The sequence below is a fragment of the Panthera leo genome, chromosome C1 (genome assembly GCF_018350215.1).
Source record: "Panthera leo isolate Ple1 chromosome C1, P.leo_Ple1_pat1.1, whole genome shotgun sequence".
NCBI classification, from domain to species: domain Eukaryota; kingdom Metazoa; phylum Chordata; class Mammalia; order Carnivora; family Felidae; genus Panthera; species Panthera leo.
Genome location: NC_056686.1, coordinates 190,870,666 through 190,895,669, shown reverse-complemented (window position 1 = coordinate 190,895,669; position 25,004 = coordinate 190,870,666). Strand labels below are relative to the sequence as shown.

General features: G+C 41.2%; 1 protein-coding gene across 9 annotated transcripts in view; it reads right to left on the bottom strand.

Annotated features, from left to right (window-relative positions):
- The window catches only part of ADAM23 (ADAM metallopeptidase domain 23), a 317,233-nt gene that overhangs the window by 273,081 nt on the left and 19,148 nt on the right, over positions 1–25,004 (bottom strand). For 5 of the 9 annotated variants that reach the window (XM_042949899.1, XM_042949900.1, XM_042949905.1 and 2 more), the window contains one exon: positions 16,746–16,795. The exons of the other annotated variants lie outside the window; for them this stretch is intronic. The gene's annotated coding sequence lies outside the window, so the exon portion shown is untranslated. The remainder of the gene's footprint in view (positions 1–16,745; positions 16,796–25,004) is intronic. 9 annotated transcript variants of the gene reach the window in all.

Genomic DNA, 25,004 nt, shown 5'->3' with positions numbered 1-25,004 from the left:
TTTGTTCTGACAAAGAAAAGCCCTGGACCTGAAAAGTCCAAGACTAGATTTCACTGACAAATTCTACCAAACATTTAAAGAACTAATAACCAATTCTTCTCAAACTGTTACAAAAAAACCTGAAGATGGAAAGCACTTTCTAATTCATTCTAAGAAGCCATCATTACCCTGGTATCAAAAGCCAGACAAAGACACTATAAGAAAAGAAAACTACAAATAAATATCCCTTATGAACACTGATGCAAAAAATCTTCAACAAAATACTAGCAAACTGAATTCAGCCATATATTAAAAGGATTATGCACCATGGCCAAGTGAAATTTATTCTTTCAATGCAAGGATGGTTCAATATATAAAACTTGACCAATGTAACACATCATACTAACAGAATGAAAGATAAAAACCACATGATCATCTCAAATAATTCAGGAAAAGCATTTGACAATATACAACACCCTTTCGTGATAAAAGCTAAACAAATAGTAACAGATGACAACTACCTCAATATAATGAAAGTCATAAAAAACCCACAGCAAACATCATAGTCAGTAGTGAAATACCAAAAGCTTTTCCTTTAAGATCAGAAACAAGGCAAGGATGCCTACTTTCAGAACTTCTATTCAACCACTTCTATAGTATTGAAAACTCTGGCCAGGGCAATTAGGCAAGAAAAAGAAAAGGCATCCAAATAGGAAAGGAAGAAGTAAAATTATCTCTGTTCACAGATGACAGCAATCTTTTTTTTAATCTTTTATTTTATTTTTGAGAGAGACAGAGCACGAGCAGGGGAGGGGCAGAGAGAGACACACACACACAGAATCTGAAGAGGCTCCAGGCTCCAAGCTGTCAGCACAGAGTGCAACATGGGGCTTGAACCCACAAACCATGAGAACATAACCCGAGCTGAAGTTGGACGCTTAACCGACTGAGCCACCCAGGCACCCTGACAACGATCCTTAATACCAGTGCCATCCAAGCCATATTGGAGCCTATGGCTAAAGGAAAACTCAGTAATACTGATTCTCTTTTTCTTTAAAATTTTGATATTTTGTCCATCCTTGATTTTTTACACTGATTTTGATTTCATATGTGTGACTAGTGAGTTTTTTGCTCATCCCTTAAATTTTGTACCTGAAGTGAGTGCCTCACTTATTTCACCCTAGTCTGGGCCTTGGTTAATACTCAGCAAGTTCTAATAAGTAATCTTAATGCCTGAAAATTATGTCCCTTGCCTATAAGAATAGAAGGAAAATCTTACATCTGTGAGTCATTTTCCAACCCATCTTGAGGCTCTTCAACGTGGAGGGCCTTTGCACCTGCTGTTCTTTATGCCTTGATTTACTGTATCCATCTTCACATGGTTGGCTACCTCTCACCCTTCTCAGGTGAAGTGCCTTAGAGAAACCTTCACCAAACCACTCCTGATACAATAGGTATTCAAATAAGTCTCTATTATTTTGGACCACAAAAATCCTTTTCGTTTCTTTCATAACACTTAAAAAGTCACAGCTATTTACTTGTTTGGTGAGTTTTTCACTGTGCGTAACCCCATCGCTATAAGCTCCATGAGAACAGGGACCCTACTCTTCACCATTGCTCACCATTACATTACCAGCACCTAGATAGCCTAAAACATAATAGGTACTCAGTATATAATGACTGAATGGGTGAAAAGGCTAAGGGGGACTTAGAAACACTCAGATAAGTTGGAGAACTTCATGGGCAAAAAACTTGTTCTGGTTCATGTTGAACGTCTGGAACACAATCACCTTATCTATCAACAAAGCAAATCAATGGTGAGCATGGTTTGGGATAAGTGTAACGGGATTCAATTACAGTTGGAAGCCTGGTGAGGGGGTTTCAAGAAAAAGTGTTAGTTAGGCAAAAGATGAATGTACCGTGTACAGAGTTACTGGGCCAGATCCAAATGGGAGTCATAACCAGGCCTCAAGGGCTTCCCACAGCATGTGCTAGGGCTGGGGCACAACCCATTCAGCCAGAGAAACCAGTGGGCCCTGACCAAACTGGGAAGGCCAGAACACAAATTAAACTAGGAAACGGTTTCAGCCTTGAATGCTTTCAGGACTGGCTGTAACCAGGTAGAAGATTGTTATCACTGAGGAAGCAGAGACACAGCTGTGTGAACACAAGGACTCCCTCCACTCAGTACCATGGGATTATATAAGCAAATACATCAGGATACCACCTTGGAGTAATGCAAGCAGGGAGAGGAAGGCTAAAAACTAAAAGACAAAAGATTAAGAAGACTATTTCAATCATTGACTTGGGCTAAATTTGTTTGTCCTTCCCTCTCCTAACTTTGCAGGAATTTGTAAAGGAGAGAGATCATTTCCGTTTTGGAGAGGTACGGAATCTACATTTCCTTACCACATCCAAGTGATAGGGTAAGAACCTAGAAAGACTTCCCAGCAAATGAACAAAAGAACTATGATGGGTTATGGTTTGCAAACCGGGGTCTATGTCGCTCATGTGAATATTACTTATGACTGCCTTTTGTCCGGTCCTAGAATCATTTACTTACCAGAGCTGGGAAATACTTCAGTGCTCATGTGTTTCGACCTTCCTCATTTTACGAATAAGGAAGCAGATGTTATTTGTTCATCTCAGTGTGGTCTCCTTAAGAACCATCCCCACCTCAGTAAGCCATGCCAGAATACATGCGAATACATGTGAATACATGCCAGAATGCTAGGTTCCATGGGTCTCCCACATCCTTGGCCCCGGCTCTCGGTCTTTCTTAATGCTTCACCCAGATGCTCCATCTGATGCAAAACTTAGTGCATTATCTCCCCCTTCAGTGCTTCTGGCCACAGAGCCAGCTCCATTTCTACGCACTTGTTCTTGCCTTGGCTCTGTGGTAAAACGATCTTATGAGCAGCTTTTTAGATAATCTCCTTCCTGGTTTGACCTAGCCCTGAAAACCTCACACTGGTATACTGACCATTAGGCAACAGTCTCACATCTGTTATGACCGTGGCAATGAGAATAACTACCTTTTTCGTTATTCTACATCTTGATCTCTTCAGTGAGGTTATAAGTTCCTTGAAACAAGGATTATTCATCTTTACATTCTTCCCCACATTACCTAATACAGTTCCTGGCAAAAATACTGGCTAATTGATTTAAAATCATTCTTCAATCACCAATACAACCCCCACACCATATTCTGAGTGAGCAGAGTAGGCAGCTGTTGGCTTGATATAAATTTAGAGTTTAGGAAAGCTCGCCCAGCCCAAGGACCGTTTCTCTCTGCCAGGATACCTAAAATAACCACATTACTCACTCCTTTGAGTCAAGGCCTTGAAAATTCTTGTTAAAATGCAAATGTCATCTGAGAGGGATAACATGAAGTTATCAATGCCTATTAATAACACAGAATGCTATTAGCTTAGCGTGGAATAAGATAGATCCAGAATATGGAAAGGCAGACTTAAGTCAGCCCCAATAGTTAGGACCTGGTGAAATGGGGAACATCTTAACAATTGGTGCGTGCATATTGAAAGGAACAAGGATCTCAGAAAACTCAAATGAGATGGTACCTGACATAATGCAAAAAAAAAATTAATAATAATAATAATAATGGCTAATATTTTTAAGTACATACTCTGTGCCAAATAGTATTCTAGGTGCTTTACATATATTAGCTCACTTTTCATTTCTTCATCTATAAGAGAGATGGAATCATTATTCCAAACTGTTAGTGATTTATTCAATGGTACAAAGCTAGTGAGGGGTAGAGTTGGAATTTGGAACAAGTTATGTGGCTCTCGGGTCTCTGTCGAACCTTCCTGCCACAGCATCACTGTGTTCCCCTGTTGTTTTCACTAATATGGTCATGATTTTAACCAGAGAAAGGGGGTGATGCATTCTTCTTGATCCTCCTCACCTACATTCTACAAATCTTTCAATATGTCTATTCATTCCTATTTCTCCTACAACCCAGCCCAAGTTCTCTTTATTTCTTCTCTATAAAGTACTCTGTCTGCCAGGCACTGGCACAGTGCCTCATCTCGTGTAAACCTCAGATAAAATACTAACAATTTCTCCATGAAGAAACAAAGGCACAGGAAGTGTCATTACCTGCCCTCCCACCCCTGGCCAAAGTCATTCTATAAATATTAGTCCTGGGATTGAACTCACAAAGGCTGGCTCCAGAGCCCTCACTCATATTTCCCATGTGATCTTGCTATCCTAAGAATTTCCTAATCTGCCCCCATTTTGCTGATCTTTCCCAAACCACAGCCCCCACACCACAAACCCTAAGTCTCACCTTCCCACCCTAGCTCTGAACCTGGCATTCAAGGAGGTGGATGCTGAGGTTACCACCTTCCTCATGCTGCTCCAGGCATAAGTCTCTACAGAAACGCTACTGATTTGACTACATTAAAAAAAAGAAGAAGAAGAAGTTAAGGGGCACCTGGGTGACTCAGCCAGACAGCATCAGATTCTTGATTTCGACTCAGGTCATGATCTTGTGGTTCAGGAGTTGGAGCCCTGCATCAGGCTCCGCGCTGACAGTGCAGAGCCTGCTTGGGATTCTCTCTCTTCTCTCTCTCTCTCTGCCCTCCCCCACTCACACACACACACACACACACACACACACACACACACACACACTCTCTCTCTCTCTCTCTCTCTCTCTCTTTCTCTCTCTCTCAAAAGAAATAAATAAATGTAAAAAAAATAATAAACATTTCTGCATGGTCACAAACAATTCAACAAACAAAAGGCAACCTGGGAAAATACTCACAGCATATGTGATGAAGGGCTAATTTTCTTCATTTACCCAGAGCTTTAAGAGATACATACCCAAAAGGGAGGAAAAAATGACATAGGGTATAAACACAAAATTCAGTGGTTTAATTTCAATTTAAAATGTTTGAACTTGAATTTAATTATTTTTTAAATGGTATTTTTATATACCATAATATATTATTTCTCACCTATTTTATTGGACAAAATTGTAAAGATTGATACCAAGTTTCATAGAAAGTGGGAAGGAGGACCTTTACAGACTATCATTTGGAATGTGAATTAGTGTAGCTTTTTCATAGGGCAATTTGAGAACATCTACCAAAATGTAAAATGCATATGGCATTTGATTCGACATTACTACTATAAAAAAATTCACTTTACAGACATCGTCAATTAACAAGTATTTCTGTCCAAGAATGTTCATTGCAGCATTTTTTGATTAAAAAAAAAAGCCCAATTGCTGGTAAGTAGATCATAGAAAATAAATTATGATATCACGGATACATTTCTAAAGATAACTATCCTAAGATGCAATAGTCTCCAAACTGAGTGATATGTACTAAGGTACATAAAACAATCTAGTGCAAGATGGAAGAAAATATTAGAACTTGAATATTGAATATATTCAGTATTGAATATATATATCTATGCATTTTATCTTTCTTCAATCTATTTTCATGTATATTTTTAAATGTACATAATTCATGAATGTAGTGGTTGAAGGGGTTCAGAGTATACCACCCCAAAATATGCCACTCTGGCACGAGGATTATTATGAGCTGAAAGCAACTGAGGGGAAACAGGCACAAAGAAAATTCTCTGGGGCACCTCACTGGCTCAGTAGAAGGAGCATGTGACTCTTGATCTTAGGGTTGTAAGTTCAAGCTCCACATTGGGTATGGAGAGTACTTAAAAAAAATTTTTTTAATCTTAAAAAAAACTTCTCTGTCCTCCCCCTGTCTCCATTCTTAATCATTGGAGACCACTCTATACTCTTCCCTCAGAGATGGTAATACCTGCATACCTTGCTGAACCTTAGTGAAAGAACCCTTATCTTCTATTAGTTTTCTCCATATATCCGCCTTCCCACAATTTGCCACTCTCTAGAAGCTTTCAAAGTACTTTTTTTTTGACACTTTTCCACAAATTTATGTTCTTTATATTTTTTTTTAATGTTTTTATTTTTGAAGGAGAGAAAGAGACAGAGCATGAGCAGGGGAGGAGCAGAGAGAGAGGGAGACACAGAATTTGGAGCAGGCTCCAGGTTCTAAGCACAGAGCCCAATGAGGGGCTTGAACTCACAAACTGTGAGATCATGACCTGAGCCGAAGTTGGACACTTAACCAACTGAGCCACCCAGGCGCCCCTATGTTCTTTATATTAAGATGTTACATAAGTCCTGCTGGGGCCTTGATCCTGGACTTCCCAGCCTGCAGAGCTCTGAGAGATAAATGTTGCTGTTTCAGCCACCTAGTTGTGGGGAATTTTGTTACAGCAGCCATGCAAAGGCCCTTAACAGTGGGACTTTTTATTACATTACTTCTCCCCACTCCTTCCCCACTCCTTTCCCTCCTCTCCAACCCAATGCACCTTACAGCCCAGCCAACCGATTTACTCTCAGATTCTCACTTATATGTGTTGAGAGCTACTCCTCCGTGGGTCTCTGGTGCTCCTAAATATCTTGCTGGATGTACCAAACAGGCAAGGCCCTAAGTGATCTTTACCAGGACCATTTCTGAGTTGTGTCTGCAGCAATCAAGCTTTGGAGATGAGGCAATGTCTCCCTCTTGGACAAAGAGCAAGCTTGCTTACCACTTGCTACAAAAGAACAGGTTCCCCAGCTCAGGTTCATGTCCTACTGCGTGTAAACATCTATGTGGGCCCTCTGTGTCATTGTCACAGGGCCTCGGAAACAAGCGAACTGACACAAACATGCTGTTTTGTGCTTATGATGCTTATGCTCCTTGCCAGGCTGTGAGTAATAAAGTCTTTTGTATCTTATCCAAGAATCTTGTGTCTTCTGCCAACACCCATGAATCCATAATAGACTGAGTTATTAGCATGTAAATAGAATAAAATCAAATTTCAGATCTGACAATAGAGTGTCTTCACTTCTATTACATTGCCCACACATTCTCTTTGTTTGAAACATTCTCTCCTCCTGTCTTTGCTTTTTTGTTGTTGTTGTTGTTTTCCTTTCTCTTATGGTTATCACAGTTTTTTATTTTTTTTCCTGCAGACTTCAAAATTATACTTTATAGTTTTATTATCTTGTTGTTTACCTTTAGGTCATGCTTCTATGCCTCCAACAAAAATTTAACCAGCATCTCCTTTCTTCTCTCCAACTCCACCAAGATTTCAGAATGGTTTAACACCTTTGTTTCCCCCATTTTATGGTAGTCTCTTATTTTAATTTAATTTTCCTTCATTTTAACCACCCCCTTTTTATTTTGTTTTGTTTACTATAGGCAATTCTTCGGATTTACCATATGCTTGCCAACTGTTTTGCTCACCATTGCTTCTTGCACTCCAATCCTTTCTCCTAGGTTCAATTCCTGTCTTACAGTCAAGTATAGCCTTCAGTAGTTCTTCGAGAGTGGCTTTTGAGTGGTGAATTCTTTCAGCCACTTTAGCTGAAATATGCTTACTTCACCCTCACTCTTTGGAGACTGCAAGAGCAAATGTCTTTTACCACTGGCATATGTAAGAGTAACGTGGAGGACATTGACAACTGCAGCTTCTTGGGTTCCTTAGAGATTCTATTTTAGTAGTTTTGAAAGGGGCGGGACAGAAATATACCTTTTCAATTAGCACTTAAAAGCAATTCTCATGGAAATATGTCAAAGCCAGACTTTAGAAGAAATAGGGCTATAAACAGATGGATGCCATGGAAAAGATTTTTAGTCTAGAGCAAACTATAAACTAAACTAAATTAAAATCTTTCTTATAAAAGTAAAATAAACTAAATTACTTACTTATAAAAGTACACATGAAAGGAATTTTAGAAAAATGGAGAAATGAGGAGGCAAAGGTCACTTCTATCTAAATACTGTTACTGTCAATATTATTAAATATAGTTGATCTTCATCATTGGCAGACACCATGTTTGCATATTCACCTACTCGCTGAAATTTATTTGTAACTCCAAAATCCATACTTGTGGAAATGCACCCAGCAACGGGAAATCTGAGTGGCCTCGGGACCTGCACTTGTTTCCAACCGAGGTGGAACAAAGCCACGCTCTGCTGGTTTGAGCTCTCACGCAGAGATGACCAGAGGACGGAGTCGGTAGGGGGCAGTATGGTGTAGTGCAAGAAGCTTCAGCTCTGTGGTCAGTTGGACCGGGTCTGAACCTCATCTCTGGCACCTGTTACTGGAATGGTCTCAGGCAAGTCACAACACCTCTGAACTCTGTTTTTTCTCCTCTGCAGAATAAAATAGAATCTACCAGGATCACTTGTTTTTAGGACTTAAGATGACAATCGATGTGAGATATGTATCTCTACGTACAGGAGCAACAACAAATCACTATTTTCTAATTTGTTGTTCCCAGACCTATTGGACATAATTACCATTGTGACCATTGATTGTATTTCTTTGCACACTTCTAAAAACTTTTCTGAAGTTTTTTGCAGGGTTACTCTGAGATTTATATGCTGTGTTTATTACAAGGTCTGTCTCTCCCGTTCCGGATCCCTTTCTCTAAGGTAGTGATTTCAACCTGGCTGCACATCAGAATCACCTAAAGAGTTTTACAAAATTCTGATGCCCAGACCCCATCCCCAGAGATTCAGATTCAATTATTATGAAGTGGGACCCAGGAAGCAGTAACTTTGAAAAGCTCCCAGGTGGTTCTAGTGGACGGAGGTGGAACCTCTGTCTAACGTATTTGGAGAAGTAGCCAAAGGTCTCAGTGCACTTTGGAGGCACCGATTCGATAGCGCCCCCTCCCTGTGGAGTGCTGCTTCGCCATTCTCAGCTCTGCTCTGGCTATGGCCCATTCCTCTGCCTGCCAGTGCCTGGAACTCACACCTAGTGTCTTTCCCACAACAGTGATGCTACTTGAGCCACTGACCTCCTTAGAAGGATGAGATAGAAAGGGCCCCAGAGCGTCTTTACTGACCTGCCCCTTAATCACCCCTCAACAGTACCACAGAAGGTTGGAAGAGAACACCCGGCTTTCAGGAAGACTAGAGGCAATGGAAGGGAATTGCAGAGCAGAAGAGAAAATGCAAACCATGTTGCCAGATATGACGGCTCCAATAGTCCAAGGACAGAGAGCCATCACCACCAAATGAATCTGTGTGCAGACCCAAAACCCTGCCTTCCACCTCCTTCCTGACGTAGGCAGTCCCAGAAGGCACACCCCTCAGGGGAACACTTCCCAAAGCCTGAGTTTCTCAGGCTAGAATAATATTCTATAAAAGATAGAAAGGATTCCTTCCACCATTGTGAGATCAAGATATGTCTTCTTCCTGCCTGATAGATTCAGCAGGTAACCGATATGTTAAGTGCAAACACACGGAGACACACGCAGACACAAAGAAAAATTCTCAGAGTACAGCCTCAGTTCACGCCAAGGATTTAGAGAAACGTTTTCCTAGGTGTGTGTTAACGTCGTTCCCATCTATACTGAAGATGATATTTTGCCTTATTATGCAAAGCAGTATCAACCTTCTCACCCCAATTTCTTACATTCCTGCTTACAATCCCTTCCCAGAGGACTGCTGGTGCTTAACTGGAATGTTTCTGCATATTTTTCAAGCATCACAGCCACTTGCCTCTGATGGCCACATTCTGGCTCCACAAAGACAGAGCAAAGCACTGAAATTACTTCTTTCTTTTCTAGTGTATCAAATCATTTTCTGAGGGCATTTCCAAGACTAGCTTTTGTCAGTGGTCAAAGGCAACATGAGATTTATTATCCTCCCAGGGAGATGACTTCCTAACCTCAGCTCAGGGTGGGATAGTGGAGATGAGAAGAGGAAACGAGAGGTTTCATCATTTTTTCTGCATTTGACGTTTCTGGATTTTAATATGTTTACAAAACATTATTCCATGCGCTATAAAATAGTGCAATTAAGTGTTTTTAGTAGCTAAAAAATATTTCATTGACTGGATAGCCCATGGGCTATTTATTTAACTCCTACCAATGTGTACATACATTAAATTTGCTTCCAGTTTTTTACTACCTTAAATAATGCTGCATTAAACACCTCTGCTTATAAAGCATCTTGCTTGGGACTACTCGCTGAGGAGGGATGCTAAGAAATAGAACCATTGAGTCAAAAGACAGATGTAGTTTTAAAATTCTTAATATTGGCAAACACTGTTCCCAAGGGCATGTACCAATTTGCACCTTTGCCAGGAATGTATGAGACTGGATGTGGATGTTTTTTCAACGAGGAAATGACACGGTCAGATCTCCATTTTATAAAGGTAAGTCTGGCTCATGTCTAGGCCTGGTTAGGTGGGCTTATGGCAACCCAGCTTTAAATGATTAGAGCCTGGTAAAAAACAGAGGGAAGGCTTCATTAAGGAGACTCAGCCACGAGACAACCAGGAAAGAAACAAAGCCCCTCTTGGCCTTAAAAACACTGTGAGTAAATCAAAGTTGAAGGGAACTTAGAGGGGTGTCTCCCTCTATAACACAATCGAGGCATTGGTTGGAAATAACTGCAGCATCTGAGGCCCCCTGAGGATATTTTCTGTCCACATAAAGTTACATTATGCAGAAATGTCATGTACCTGGATATCAGAGTAGCCAGAAGCATAACAAACAAGTATTTTTCAGAGTCAAGTCTTTTTCTTTTAAAAAACAAAACACTTTCCTTGTTTTGCTTCTGACTGCAAAAATAAGGCAGGCTCACTCTCTTCTAATTGTCGTGTTAATTCGCCCAGGCTGGAGAACTTTAATGTCTTTCTGATAGTCCATCCATATAGCCTTAGAATAAATTCCCCTAGAGACCATGTTAGAACCTAAAAATAGTAGCTATAGCACTAGAGTTCCCTTTCACTTGATAAGAAATATAATTTTTATAAATCTATTTGAATTGTTACTTACAAATAACCAGAACTTAAATCTCTGTTTCAAAGCCACTAAAAACTTGCCTTTTAAATTCAAATACGCAAAGTATACTGATCTAAACCTTGAGTCTTGGATGTGTTAATTCTTTTTTTTTTTTATTTTTTTTAATGTTTTATTTTTTTTTGAGACAGAGAGAGACAGAGCATGAACAAGGGAGGGTCAGAGAGAGGGAGACACAGAATCTGAAACAGGCTCCAGGCTCTGAGCTGTCAGCACAGAGCTCAACGCAGTGCTCAAACTCACAGACCACGAGATCATGACCTGAGCCAGAGTCGGACGCTTAACAGACCGAGCCACCCAGGCGCCCCTCGAATGTGTTAATTCTAACTATTCACTACAGCAACAATCTCCAACAAAAAGGATAATCATCATCATCAACAAAATCATCAACACAAGAGTGATCATCAAAAAAAGAATGCTTATTTCATGCGGCTTTACCTAATTTGGCTTAGCTTTCACGTCTATAGAAATTTGCCTAAAGATTTAAAAAAATCAGAGCTGTCTGTAGGGAAAACATGAAACATTTCCTCAGGAAAAATCTTAGATATTGCTCTATCCATCTCCTATGTATCTGTCTACATTGGTTCTAGCGTATGTGATGCTTTTCATAAAAATTGGAAATTATTATTTTTGCAGCTAACTACCTTGTTCTTGCTCTGCCCCCACTGTTACAGAATCTCCTCTACATGCTTAAAATTTTCAGTCTCGGAAAAAAAAAATTTCAGTCTCGGTTAAGGATACATCAGAGCTATGGAGTGTCAGCACCTTCAAGAAAACAATCAGTTTTTTCAGTTAATTTTCCACAGACTATACTTGGCTTTCCTCTAATACCAAATCGAATTTTTATTACACTGCTGAATAAGGTTTTTTTGACCATTATTTTGACTGTCAAATAGCAGGGAGGCAACGACCTATTCTGAAATACAAAAGTCACTTTTCTTGCCAAAGTATATTAAGGGTCACACTTAACCAGATAGCAATGGATAATTGCCCAGTAACCTGTGGGGAAACCTTCACTTAAAAGGGCGGGGGGGGGGGGCCATTCTAAGAGAGGAATAAAAGCAGAAATGGTCAGCTTCTATTGAAAACTCTACCTATAGTCCTAGAAGCACAATTTGTCTGCTTCCTTTTATGGACTTCATCTAACTCTGTTGCTCTTCTGGAAAACTACCAATGCATAAATCATGCGTCACGCAAGCCGTAACTGCCCAGCACCACTCTGTTATCCTACTTGCTCCCCACTGGGACCTAGAAATGCCATTCCCAAGTGAAAATTACTTTCAAATTTAGGATAAGGGGAGAAGAATTGAACAAAATAGGTTTTTTTAGCAATTTTCAAAATGTAGGAGGAAGTATGGATTCAAAGGAAGAAAGATATAACCCACAGGTTTGCTCTCCATGATGGGTCTCCTCTCCCCACGCAATCCTCGGTGCCCCCTGTGGGTCTTGAGAGACTGGCAATAGTAATCAGGTGCTTTGGGGGGTCAGAGGGAAAAGGGAAGTAGTGGTAGGGATGAGTTAATATGTCTGTGAAGCCCTTAACACACTGCCTGGCACCCAGTAAGCACAGTGTGTTAGCTACTCTCATCATCAGGGTCATTATTGTTGGTCTTGTTATTATTAGGAAATGGTGGATAGATCTTATTTCTTCTCAGTACTCTGGAAATTCTGGGCCAATAGAGGAGACCCCAGAGTGTCTCGTGTCAAATAGATGTACAGGGTCCTAATGTGTCCCTCATCTTCCCCGTTGGCAAGATGGAATCCGGTAGTTTGCGTTCTCTCACGGGAGGCTGTGACAGCATTCTTGCTTCCGTAGCACCAGCACGAGCAGCTCTCTGCTCTCTAGTCATTACTTAGCAGGCCAGCTTCTATAACTGCTGCCACTCTCATCCATCGCTGCTGATATTGCCTTTGCCATTCCTATCAAGATGGCTAAGGGTAATCGCATCCGTGGGATTATGACCCTTCTCTATGACTCACTCAAGTGTTGTCTGACTCTTTGTTTCTGGTTATTTTCTCAAAGAAATCAAGACATATGTCCTTAACTTTGGATCAGAAGACATTTTTGTTAATTTTTTTTTATTTTTATTTTTTATTTTTAACGTTTATTTATTTTTGAGAGAGAGTGACAGAATGCAGGCAGGGGGAGGGGCAGAGAGAGAGGGAGACACAGAATCTCAAGCAAGCTCCAGGCTCTGGGCTGTCAGCACAGAGCCCGACATGGGGCTCGAACTCGTGAACTGCAAGATCATGACCTGAGCTGAAGTCGGACACTTAACTGACTGAGCCACCCAGGTGTCCCTGGATCAGAAGACTTTTATATGGTATCTGTGGTGCCTCCCTCCCCACCAACCCCCAATCTTAAAAATTAATCCCGAGACCCCTAATGAATCTTTATGAGAATAGACGTGCTGGTGGCTTCTTATAAAATGATAACATTTCCTCCATCATCATGCAAATTAGATTTCTCCCTTATTCTCAGAAATATCTTCACTGCATTCCCAACCTGTTTATAATCAAAGTGCCAAAGATATCTGAGAAGAAAAACTCAATGGTTGTCTTCAATTATGAGCAGGGAAAAAATGATACAGTGTGACAACTGAAAGCATACTTCTGAGATAGGCAGCTGAGGTCCGTGTTGGCACTTTTAAGGATAACAGATTTGTGGAGATAAATGTAAAAGAGATGTAAAACAAAGAGAAATGAGACATAATTTTTAAGAATCCAGAAACATTCTGAGAAGGCAATACTAGATAAAAATTCTTGGGAAAGAACAGTACTTTTTTTTTATAATTATAATCCAACCTCTTTGATTATCACTCTCTACTGGGCAATTTCCCATTGAAACATTTTGAACTTTCTGTGAGCATTCTGTGATGGGAAAGTGAGACTCTAATTTTTTTTTTCAAACAATGGCACTTGGGGAGCATTCAGAAACATGATACAGGCAACTTTGATGTGGACGTGAGGAGGAAATAGAACAATATTTTCATTTAAAGCTTTCATGTAAACTTTAAGATATAGTTCTATATCTCAAAGCTCATTTAAATAATCCCATGAAAATCATACTCTGACAATAGTGGATATTTTATGAGAAAGGATAGAATTTTTACTTCTCTGATCAGACATCAGAAGCCAGTGGGAGGATTCTTCTCAAAGCCTGTGAATCTCCCTTTTAAAATGCTGAAAGCACAGTTGAAAATTAGTTACTGAATATAAAATACTACTGTAAGTAAAATTCTAGTTTCCATTTCTTACCATCCTGAACAGAGTTCACTTAGGTCTCAACAGTTCTAATGACAAGCAAGTTTCCATATGAACTTTTTCAGCTGTTTGGGAATGTCAACAGGACCATCATGCACTGCAGCTAAAATGTTTCTCTGCTCCCTACTCTGCGTGCACATATCAGTCATATTCACTTTTTTTCATTTGTTAAGGTAAGAGATATTCAACGTTTTTTTGTTTTTTTTTTTTTTTATTTATTTTTGGGACAGAGAGAGACAGAGCATGAACGGGGGAGGGTCAGAGAGAGAGGGAGACACAGAATCGGAAACAGGCTCCAGGCTCCGAGCCATCAACCCAGAGCCTGACGCGGGGCTCGAACTCACGGACCGCGAGATCGTGACCTGGCTGAAGTCGGACGCTTAACCGACTGCGCCACCCAGGCGCCCCGGTAAGAGATATTTATATACTACCAACTACCTTCCCAATGCTGCCTTAGATACTGAGCAGAATCTAAATGAATGAATGAGTAAATGAACAACACAGTCCCTACTCTCCAAATTCTTACAATATAGTTGGAGAACTAACTTATGTTCATGAAAACAATACAAAAAATATTAGAAAAGAATACAAGATGGTACACAGGGGTGCTTCGGTGGCTCAGTCACTTGAGCGTCCAACTCTTGATTTCGTCTCAGGTCATGATCCTGGGGTCATGGGATAGAGCCCCGCATGAGGCCTCCAAGAAGAGTATGGAGCCCTTGCTTGGGATTCTCTGCCCCTCTCTTCCACTCATGCTCTGTCTCTCTCTAAAATAAAAATAATAACTTTTTTAAAAAGTAACTATGGGGAACATAAAACATAGAGAGCTCTGGACAAGCCAAGAGTAGAAGAACAAAGCATGTCTCTGAAGAGCAAGAAGCTGAGTGTAAGGATAAGAAATAGGGAGAGACGAAGCATCAGGGGCATTTGGGGTGATCACAGGCAAGAAGGAACAGGACAGGAAAACTCCCCATGAAGGAGGGCGAGCATATTAAAAAGGCTGGGACTTCAGGGAGCCTGGGGGACTCAGTTGGTTGAGCATCCAACTCTTGATCTTGGCTCAGGTCATGAGTTCGAGCCTCACATCAGGCTCTGTGCTGACATTGCGGAGCCTGCTTGGGATTCTGTCTCTGAGCCCCCTTCACTTGTGCACACAGGCTCTTTCTCTCTCCAAGTAAATGGATTAAATGGATAAACCTTAAAAAATAAAAATTAAAAAAAAATAAATAAAAGACTGGGACTTCAACTGGTTTTCGGTTTCCATGCGGCATCTGAAGATTTATGTGTATTATATGGTTTCCTGCTCATCAAGCTATCCCAAGCACTATGTTTCCCAAATAGGTCATGTGAGAAGGAATACCAAAAAGACAGTACAGAGGGACAGGGCAGGGACAGCTAGCAGCATTCTAAACAGCTATTCTTAGCTTCTTCTTTGGCAGAGACTCCAATCTTCAACTAAGCGCATAGTTGCCTGAAATAAAGACCACGTTTCCCAGCCTCCCGTGCAGATAGGATGGCCATATAACCAAGTTCTAATCAATAAGATACAAGCAGAAGCATCAAGTGGGTCCATTAGAAAAACACCTCAAAAGAAGCTGAATCTTAGAAGGCTCCTTAAAATAAGCCCCTGATTTACTTTTTCATCTTGCCTCCTTCTTTGGCTTTGCAACTAAAATAGGATGACTGGAGCTCTGACAGCCACCTTGTCCATGAGGTGAGCTCAAAGATAGAAGCCATGCACCAGGATGATGAAGTAGAAAGGTGGAAGCAGCCGAGGACTCTGAAGTCTGAGACTTCCCCATCCTAGCCCTAGCATGCCTTCTTCAGTCTTCTTTCACCGACGGAGGAAGAAAATTTTACACATTTTTAAGCCACTGATATTCAGAGCTTATCAGTTATATGCAGCTGAACACAATCTTAACTGATCCAGGGCATCTGTAGCTGACTGCAGTCCACAAATAGTTGCACAATGTGCAAGACAAAAGATTCTGATGACTTAAACTCTTAAAAAAAAAAAAAGCATGCTTTCTTCTCACAGTCTTGAGCAGTGGGGAAGAAGAAACACATAACCAACAATAATTCATCATAAAAAGGGCTCTCACATATTACAAATGCCACAGGGAAATAACTTATTCATCGTCATGCCTTGACTTCGAAGGAGGGTACAGTTGGGTAACGAAGAGTCTGTTGATTGTTAATTGAGCAAAGAGTGTAAGAATGTTTCTGAAAGTTTTAGAGCAGCAGAGACAACTATTTTGCTCTCTATTCTATGAGAAAACGAAGACCTTGAGAGTAGAGAGGAGATCCACAGGGGACTAGAATTGGGAGAAGGGGTTAACAGGAAGAGGAAGAGATAAGAGAGCAGGGAGGACAGGAAAGAAAAGAAAGAACCAACACAAAGACAGTAGGACACATTAGCTAGAGCCAAGAAGTGAGCCTTGTAAAGAGATGCCTGGTGGACAATTAAATGTGAAATACAATTAAAATATATAAATCTGTTTTTCGGTCTACCCCCCATGAAATCCCGAGTAAGATTCCTTATCTGTATGGAACAGATACTCTTTGGGGAAATGTGAAGAATAACTAAATCCTACTTCAAGGTTGGTGGGGTCCATACCAGAGACAGTGACAACCATCCGGTTAAACAGACGACGTTCCATGGAGGTTCTGAAGAAGGAAATATAGAAGTTTTGAGTGGGGAAAGTGAGAGTAGCATCGAGAATAGTGAGCAATGGGCACCTGGGTGGCTCAGTCGAGTAAGCGACTGGCTCTTGATTTCGGCTCAGGTCATGATCTCTTGGTTTGTGAGTGCAAGCCCCGTGTCAGGCTCTGCACTGACAATGTGGAGCCTGTTTAGGATTCTCTGTCCCTCTTTCTCTCTGCTCCTCCCCTGTTCACACAGGTGCACTCTCTCTCTCTCTCTCTCTCTCAAAAGTAAACATTAAAAAAAATAATAAAATAAAGTCATTGTGTTCAAAACAGAACTGATTAAAAAAAAAAAGAAAAGTGAGCAATTTTACCAGGTAGATAAAGGGAGTAGGTTCCTAGCAGAAGCATGTTCCCAGAGACCTTCGAGAGGATGGTTAACACTGTGAAAACTTCAGGTACCGTGCCAAACTGGAATGGCAAAAATTTGAGGACAAACAGACCTTTCAGTGTCTCTTAAATCACACATCTATGCAGGTAACTGATAAATGAAAGGGGATAGATAAGGGAAACTCCTTTAGATCAGCCATATATTTAGCAAATACTAACATACAAGGAATTCAAAGATGAATAAACATAGGTCCCACTTTCAAAAATCTCATATTATATATCCAACATACTTTCATTGTGTTTTATTCCCACAGAAGAGTACAGATGCTAAATAGCTACTAAAAAAGTTCTCCAATGCGATATTACTGTGCTCTAAGACAGGTTGGTCTCTTAACTAACTTATAACCGACCTCCTTTGAGCTCCAAAGACCCGTGACCTTACCATGATCGGAAAAGTTTATATGCCCAAAAGATCATTATGAGAACTGTGTTTCCTGTAAAATAGATACATTCTGCAAAAACTCTGTTATTTAATTCTGCATCATTTTCCAGCCACTTTACATCTCTTCCAAAATAGAAGAAATAACAGTCCAACTCTAAATAGCTCAGCAATGAAGATACTGAATTAAACCAGCATAGTGAACAAGACAGAAAAGACAATTTCAGGGACCTCTCACTTAATATGGAAATGAGATGTAAAGCTGAGGACAAGGGGAGGAAAATTAGTTCAAAAGACTACATAGGAGTTATGATAGTGCTAATGCGATACCATAATGACAGACTTCTAACCCATGATTAATTTAACCAGTCACATGAGTCAACCTGCCAGTTATGTCAAAAGGAGTTGGCCTGTACAATGAATTCTGAAAATAGTTCTAGCAGATGTGGGAGAAGGAGGAGAGAGAAAAGGGAAGAGAGGAGAGATCAGTTCAGAGAAGGGTGGGCCCTGGATGTGAAGCAGAATTTTATTCACATGCCAGTTCACTGGCTTTGCTTTGGGACAATAAACTCTTCAATATGAGCTCAATTCAATGTACCTCATAAGAAGCATTTGCTCAGGAAGACATTGCTTGTTCAGATTTGGAACCAACTGTTCCATAAATTCAAAACTAACAGTCATCTACCTATATGGTGGGTGTGATTTAAGAGATACTGAAAGGTCCATCTGCCTCCAAACTTTCACACTTTCAGCTTGACCTGATCTCATCAGTATTACAACTCTTGCATTAAATCATAAAATACTCTGGAAGGTCTCTGGGAAAAAGCAAATGCTAGTACTTATATCTGGTACATCCAAGACCATCTTGTCACTTTCCTACCTAGATAGCTTTCCTTTTAGTACGGTTGAGGCTGCCTAGATATGAGTCTCAGCTGCCTAGATAATTCTGTAAATGTGTAAGGTCTACAGATTTTAGTTGATCCACAAATTAAGAAGCTTAGAGAGTATGCATATTCTTAAACACGTGGCTTTTTAAGAGGCATAAGTAAAATAAATTCCCAGTCCCTTTAAAAGTTAGAGGTAAAACTGCTTGTGAATAATCAAGTCTTACAGGAATGAAAATGAAGGAACTACAACTACATGCAAAAACATGGATAACTCCCACAAACAAATATTGAGCAAAAATAGTCAGACATAAAGAGGACATACTGTACAATTCCATTAATACAAAGTTCATAGCAGGTAAAACTAGACCCTAACCCTAACCCTAACCCTAACCCTAACCCTAACCCTAACCCTTGGAGGAGAGAAGAAATGGCAGTTGGGAGGGGACAAAGAGGAGGCTTCCAGTGTGCTGGCAATGTGCTATTTCTTGAACCAAGTGATTGTTACTTGGGTATTTACTTTGTGATAATTTCTTGATAATTCATTTGTGTTTCATGTATTTTTTGTATATATTATACTTCAGTTTTAAATTTTTTTAATTTATTTATTATTTGAGAGAGAGAGAGAGAGTGTGTGTGAGTGTGTGTGTGTGTGTGTGTGTGCATGTGGGAGGGGCAGAGAGAGAGGAAGAAAGAGAAAGCAAACAAGCTCAGTGTTGTGAGCTCGTAGCCCAATGTGGGGCTCGATCTCATGACTGTGAGATCATGACCTGAGTCAAAACCAAGAGTTGGATGCTTAACCAACTGAGCCACCCAGGTGCCCCATACTTGAATTTTTTTAAGTTTATATATTTATTTTGAAAGAGAGAGAGAGAGAGAGAGAATGTATGCATGCCCACTAGAGTAGGAGAAGGGCAGAGAGAGAGAGAGAGAGAGGGAGAGAGAGAGAATCCTGAGCAGGCTCCAAACTGTCAGCTCAGGGCCCAATGCAGGGCTCAAACCCACAAACCATGAGATCATAGCCTGAACCAAAACCAAGAGTTGGACATTTAACCCACTCAGCCACCCAGGCACACCTCTATACTTCAATTTTAAATTATTTTTACTTTATTTTTTTTAAGTAAGCTCCAAGCCCAACATGGTGCTCAAACTCATGACCCTGAGATCAAGAGTCATATTTTCTACCTACTGAGCTAGCCAGGTGCCCCCAATTTTAAATAATTTTTAAAAGGAAAAATTTTAAAGTCAACTACATATGTGGAATTTCAAAGGACCCCAAACAGCAAAAACACTCTTGAAAAGAAAACAAAGTTTGGAAGTCTTAAACTTCCTGATTTCAAAACTTACTACAAAACTACTATAATCAGGTGTGGCTGGGTGGCTCAGTCAGTTAAGCATCCAACTTCAGCTCTGGTCATGACCTCATGGTTTGTGAGTTGGAGCCCTGCATCAGGCTTTGCACTGTCAGCACAGAGCTTGCTTGGGATTCTCTCTCTCTCCCTCTCTGTCTGCCCCTCCCCCTACCTCTTTCTCTTTCTCTTTAAACTTTAAAAAATAATAATGAAATAAAAAATAAAACTACAATAATCAAAACAGCATGGTACTGGCATTAAAACAGACATATAGACCAACAGAATAAAATAGAGAATGCAGACATAAACCTTCACATATCTGATCAGAGGATTTTCAACAAAGATGCTAAGACCATTCAATAAAATGGTGCTGGGAGAACTGGATACCTACATAGAAAGAAATGAAGTTGGAGTGTCTTACCTTAGACTAATTCAAAATGAATTAACTCAAAATGAATTATAGACCTAACTAAGCATAAATGCTTAAACTATAAACTCTTAGAAGAAAACATAGAAGAAACGCTTCATAACATTGGTCTGGAAACGATTTCTTGAATATGACACCAAAAGTATAGGCAATAACAGAAAAACACAGACAAACTTCACCTATAAAGTTCTATGCATCAGGGGCGCCTGAGTGGCTCAGTCCATTAAGCGTCCAACTTTGGCTCAGGTCATGATCTCATGGTTTGTGGGTTTGAGCCCCGCGTTGGGCTCTGCACTGACAGCTCAAAGCCTGGAGCCTGCCTTGGATTCCGGGTATCCCTCTCTCTCTGCCCCTCCCCAGCTTGTGCGCTCTCTCTCTCTCTCTCTCTCTCTCTCTCTCCCCTCAAAAATAAATAAACATTTAAAAAAATTTTTTTAAGTTCTGTATATCAAAAGACATTATCAAAAAAGTGAAAAAGCAACTCATAGAATGAAAGGGCAAAAAGTCTGATAATAGATACATTAAAGAGGGTAAGAAAAATAGTTTCATTTAACCCATGTCACCTCTCCTCCAAGGAAGTGCAGCTCAGTGTCAAGAGAGACCCCCTCAGTCTGCAATTTCTCCCCCAAAAGGAAAGTGACAGCACAGTGAGAGCACCAGCTTCCCTGACCATGCAGCACACTGCCCAAAAGGCCCACTTCTTTGTTGCTCCACCCAGAGTAGTGAAGTGATCAGCATAACTGAAAGGTTGGAAGAAGCTGACTGCATAGCAATCAGGACCCAGAATTCATCAAAGGGACGTGGCTTGTACAAACCGTTTTATAGATTCCATCAAGAAGGCTGCCTACAAACCACATGAGATGCTCTCCCTCAACTGGCCCATGGACACTCTAAATGCTCCAAGTACCTCACCCACACCCCCTGCCATGGTCAGCTCCTCATGTGCACCCCAAGGCACAGCAAGAATGGGCTTTTAGAGATGGCATGTGATCACATGCAGAAAACCAGCCCAAACCTGCAGGACTCAGAGAAGGCATACAAACTTCAGCAATAAAGGGCACTGCTCTGGGGAAAACAAATGAGCTCTTTGCACCCAGACTGATCTGTGGGACTGAGAGAAGGTATACAATCTTAGGAATTCTCCCCAAAGAGGGAACAAAAAGTATGGAGTAGACATATCCATAGTAAAGGTCTGAGCGAGCCTCAGATTCTCTAGCCAAGCTGACCAGTGAAGGCATTTGTATTTCCCAAAGCCAGTCAGTAATACTGGAGCAGGTGACACCTTCTTCAAATATGAAGACAACAACACAAGATTTCAAGGAACATAAAATATCAAGGACAGAAGACACCACAAAGAAATACAATAATTTTCCAGTCACTGACTCCAAAAAAAATGGAAATCTACAACTCACCTGTAAAATATTTGAAAATAATTGTTTTTAAGGAAGCTCAGTGAACTACAAGACAACACAGATAAAAATCTCAATAAAATCAGGAAAACAAGACATAAACAAAATGATAAGTTCAACAGAGACAGAAATCATGAAAAAGTACCCAACAGAAATTTGGGGGCTAAAGAATGCTATGAATTAAATGAAAAATGGAGTCATCGAGATGGTGACATAGGTCCTGACTTCAGTCCCCTAACAAGAAGACCAGCTAGCAACTATCCATTGACAAGATACCATTGTGAAAATCCCAGAAATGGGGGCTGAGGTGAAAGCACCCTTGAGCTCAGAAACCATGAAGAACTGCATCATAAGTGTTGGAAAAGCGGCTACATACTGACCACACCGCCCCTCTCCCAGGCTGGCACAGCACCACACCAAGAGGGCCCTCTGGGCCTACAGTTTCCCCAGTAAGAAAAAGAGAGCCCAAGGTAAATATCCCGCTCTCCAGCATAGTGAGTTTCTTCCCAGGGGGGCCCACTTGAGTCTTGCCTCCCATGGATCTTTTCAGGGGGAAATCTGTGGGGCTTGACTACTGGAGATCAGATCGTGATGGAGGAGGACAGGGCTTACAATAACCAGCTCTCAGATCTTAGTAGACTGAGTTCCTACTCATGGTGGTGCCCAAGTGGAAATCCCAACCAGCGGCATTGCCCATCTACAAAGGAAAGACAGTGGCCCCACTTGGCCAGGGTACTCAGTGTGTAGTTGTGCCTGATTTGATCCCCCCAAACAACCCACCCTTGCTGGTCTTACAACCTGTTCCGCTGACTGCCCAGGCAAAGAAGCTGATTCATTGCCCTTCCTACTGTTGATGGTACCTGGCCTCCTAGCCATACCCAGTCAGGAAGCCCGACCAAAGCACTTGGGAAGCTGCGTAGCCCAGCAGCACTTCAGCTGAGAGCCCAGCCAACGGGTCTGCCCTTCTGCAGAGCCAGGCTGGTAGTCTTACCTAGCCAGGGGGCTTGGTGCATAGCGCAGTCCTCATTTGGTCTCAAACACTGAGTTTTCCCAGCCTTGGGGCCTGTTCTGTGGCCCCGCCCAGTCAAGGACACTAGCTCATAGCCCTGCCTGCTACTGAATACACCCTCGACCCCACTTGACCAGGAAAGCTAACCAGAGCCCAGGGGAAGCTGTGTAGCCCATCCTGCAGCTCCACTTCGGGTGGTACATGAGCAGAGAGCCCAGCAAGTAGCTCTGACTCTCTGCAGAGCAAAGCAAGTGGCCCTATCTGGCCAGGGCACTCAGTGCACAGTTTTGCCTGTGCCCGCGTTGGGGCCCATTCTGCTGCCCTACCCAGGCAACAGAGCTAATTCATAGTCCCACCTACACATAGTACCCAGTCCCTCCCAACCAAGCCTGATCAGAGAATCCGGGAAGCTGCACAGCCCATCCTACAGCTGCACTTGGGCAGGGGACCAAGCCAGCAGTCCCGTCCAGCTATTCCCAGCCAGCAGCGTACCCTCCACCTCAGAGCTCGGGCAGCGGCCTTACCCAAAAATAGACCCCACCTGCCCAAGGACGCTCTCAGCTGACCTGTCCAAAACCACAAGCTAAGCAGACTGGTGAAGGACTATCTCTGCCAAAGCTAACCTGTGAGGTCTGGGAAAGGGGGACTGCTCACTCACGTGCACAGATACCAAAGTAAGGAGTCTAGGATCGTGAAAAATCAGGTGAACATAACACCACCGAAGGAATTAATAAAGCTCCAGTAAATGACCATAAAGAAATGGAGGTCTATGAACTGACAAAGAATTCAGAATAATCTTCTAAATGTTTAGTGAACTTGGTGTACAAGAACAGACAAGTGACGAAAATAATAAAACAATGCATGAACAAACAAGAGCTTTGACAAAGAAACAGAACCATCAAAAAAAAGTTTTAGAACTGAAGGATACAGTGGCTGAAATGAAGGACTCGTTAGTGTTCAATAGCAGACTCGACCAAGCAAAAGAAAGAAACCCGCCATTTGCTACAACATGGATGAACCCGGAGGGCATCATGCTAAGTAAAATAAGCCAGACACAGAAAGACAAATACTGCATGATCTCACTTATATGTGGAATCCCCAAAAGTCAAACCCAGACTAATGAGAATGGAATGGTGGTTGCCAGGGACTGAGAGATGGGCATAGTAAGAAGACGTTGGTCAAAGGGTACAGAGTTTCAATTATAAGAGGAATATGTTCTGGGAATCTAATGTATACCATGAGGACTATAGTTAATAATGTTAGTATATACTTGCAATTTGCTTTGAGAGTAGTTCTCAAGTGCTCTCACCACAAAAAGAAAAAAGCGTCAACTAGATGAAATGATGTGTGAACTAGCATGGCTGTGGTGATCATTTCACATTGTATATATGTATTTCAAAACATCAAGCATCATGTTGCACATCTTAAATACACAATCTTTTCATATGTCAATCATACCCCAATAAAGCTGGGAAAAAAAAATGGGGAAAGGACTGGAATGGAAATTTCTCCAAAGAAGACATACAAATCTCTAATAAGCACACAAAGAGACGCTCTACCTCACAAATCATTAGGAAAAGGTGAATCAAACCACAATGAGCTGTGACTGTGCACCATTAGGATGGCTATTATCAATAACAACAACAGAGAATAATAACCGTTGGTGAGAATGTGCAAAATTAGAATACTTGCCCATTGCTGGCGTGAATGTAAAATGCTGCAGCTGCTGTAGAAAATGTTATGGTGGTTCCTCAAAAAATTAAAAATAGAATTACCATCCATATGCTCCAGCAATTCCACCTCTGGGTAAACACCCAAAAGAACTGAAAGCAGGGACTCAAACAGATATTTGTACACCCATTTTCAAGCGGCATGATTCCAATAGCCAAAAAGTGGAAGCAACCCAAGTGTCCACCTAAAAATGTAGTATAGGTGCATCTGGGTGGCTCAGTGGGTTGGGCATCTGACTTGGGCTCAGGTCAGGATCTTGTAGTTTGTGGGTTCGAGCCCCGCGTCGGGCTGTGTGCTGACCGCTCAGAGCCTGGAGCCTGCTTCCGATTCTGTGTCTCCCTCTCTCTCTGCGCCTCCCCTGTTCGTCCTCTGTCTCTCTCTCTCTCAAAAATAAATAAATGTTAAAAAAAATGACAACAATAATAAATAAATTAAAAGGTGATAGATACATACAATGGAATATTATTTAGGCTTGAGGAGGAAGGAGATTCTGACACACGCTACAACATGGATGAACCCTGAAGGCATTATGCTGTGTGAAATAAGCCAGTCACAAAAGGATAGATATTATATGCTTCCAGTTACATGA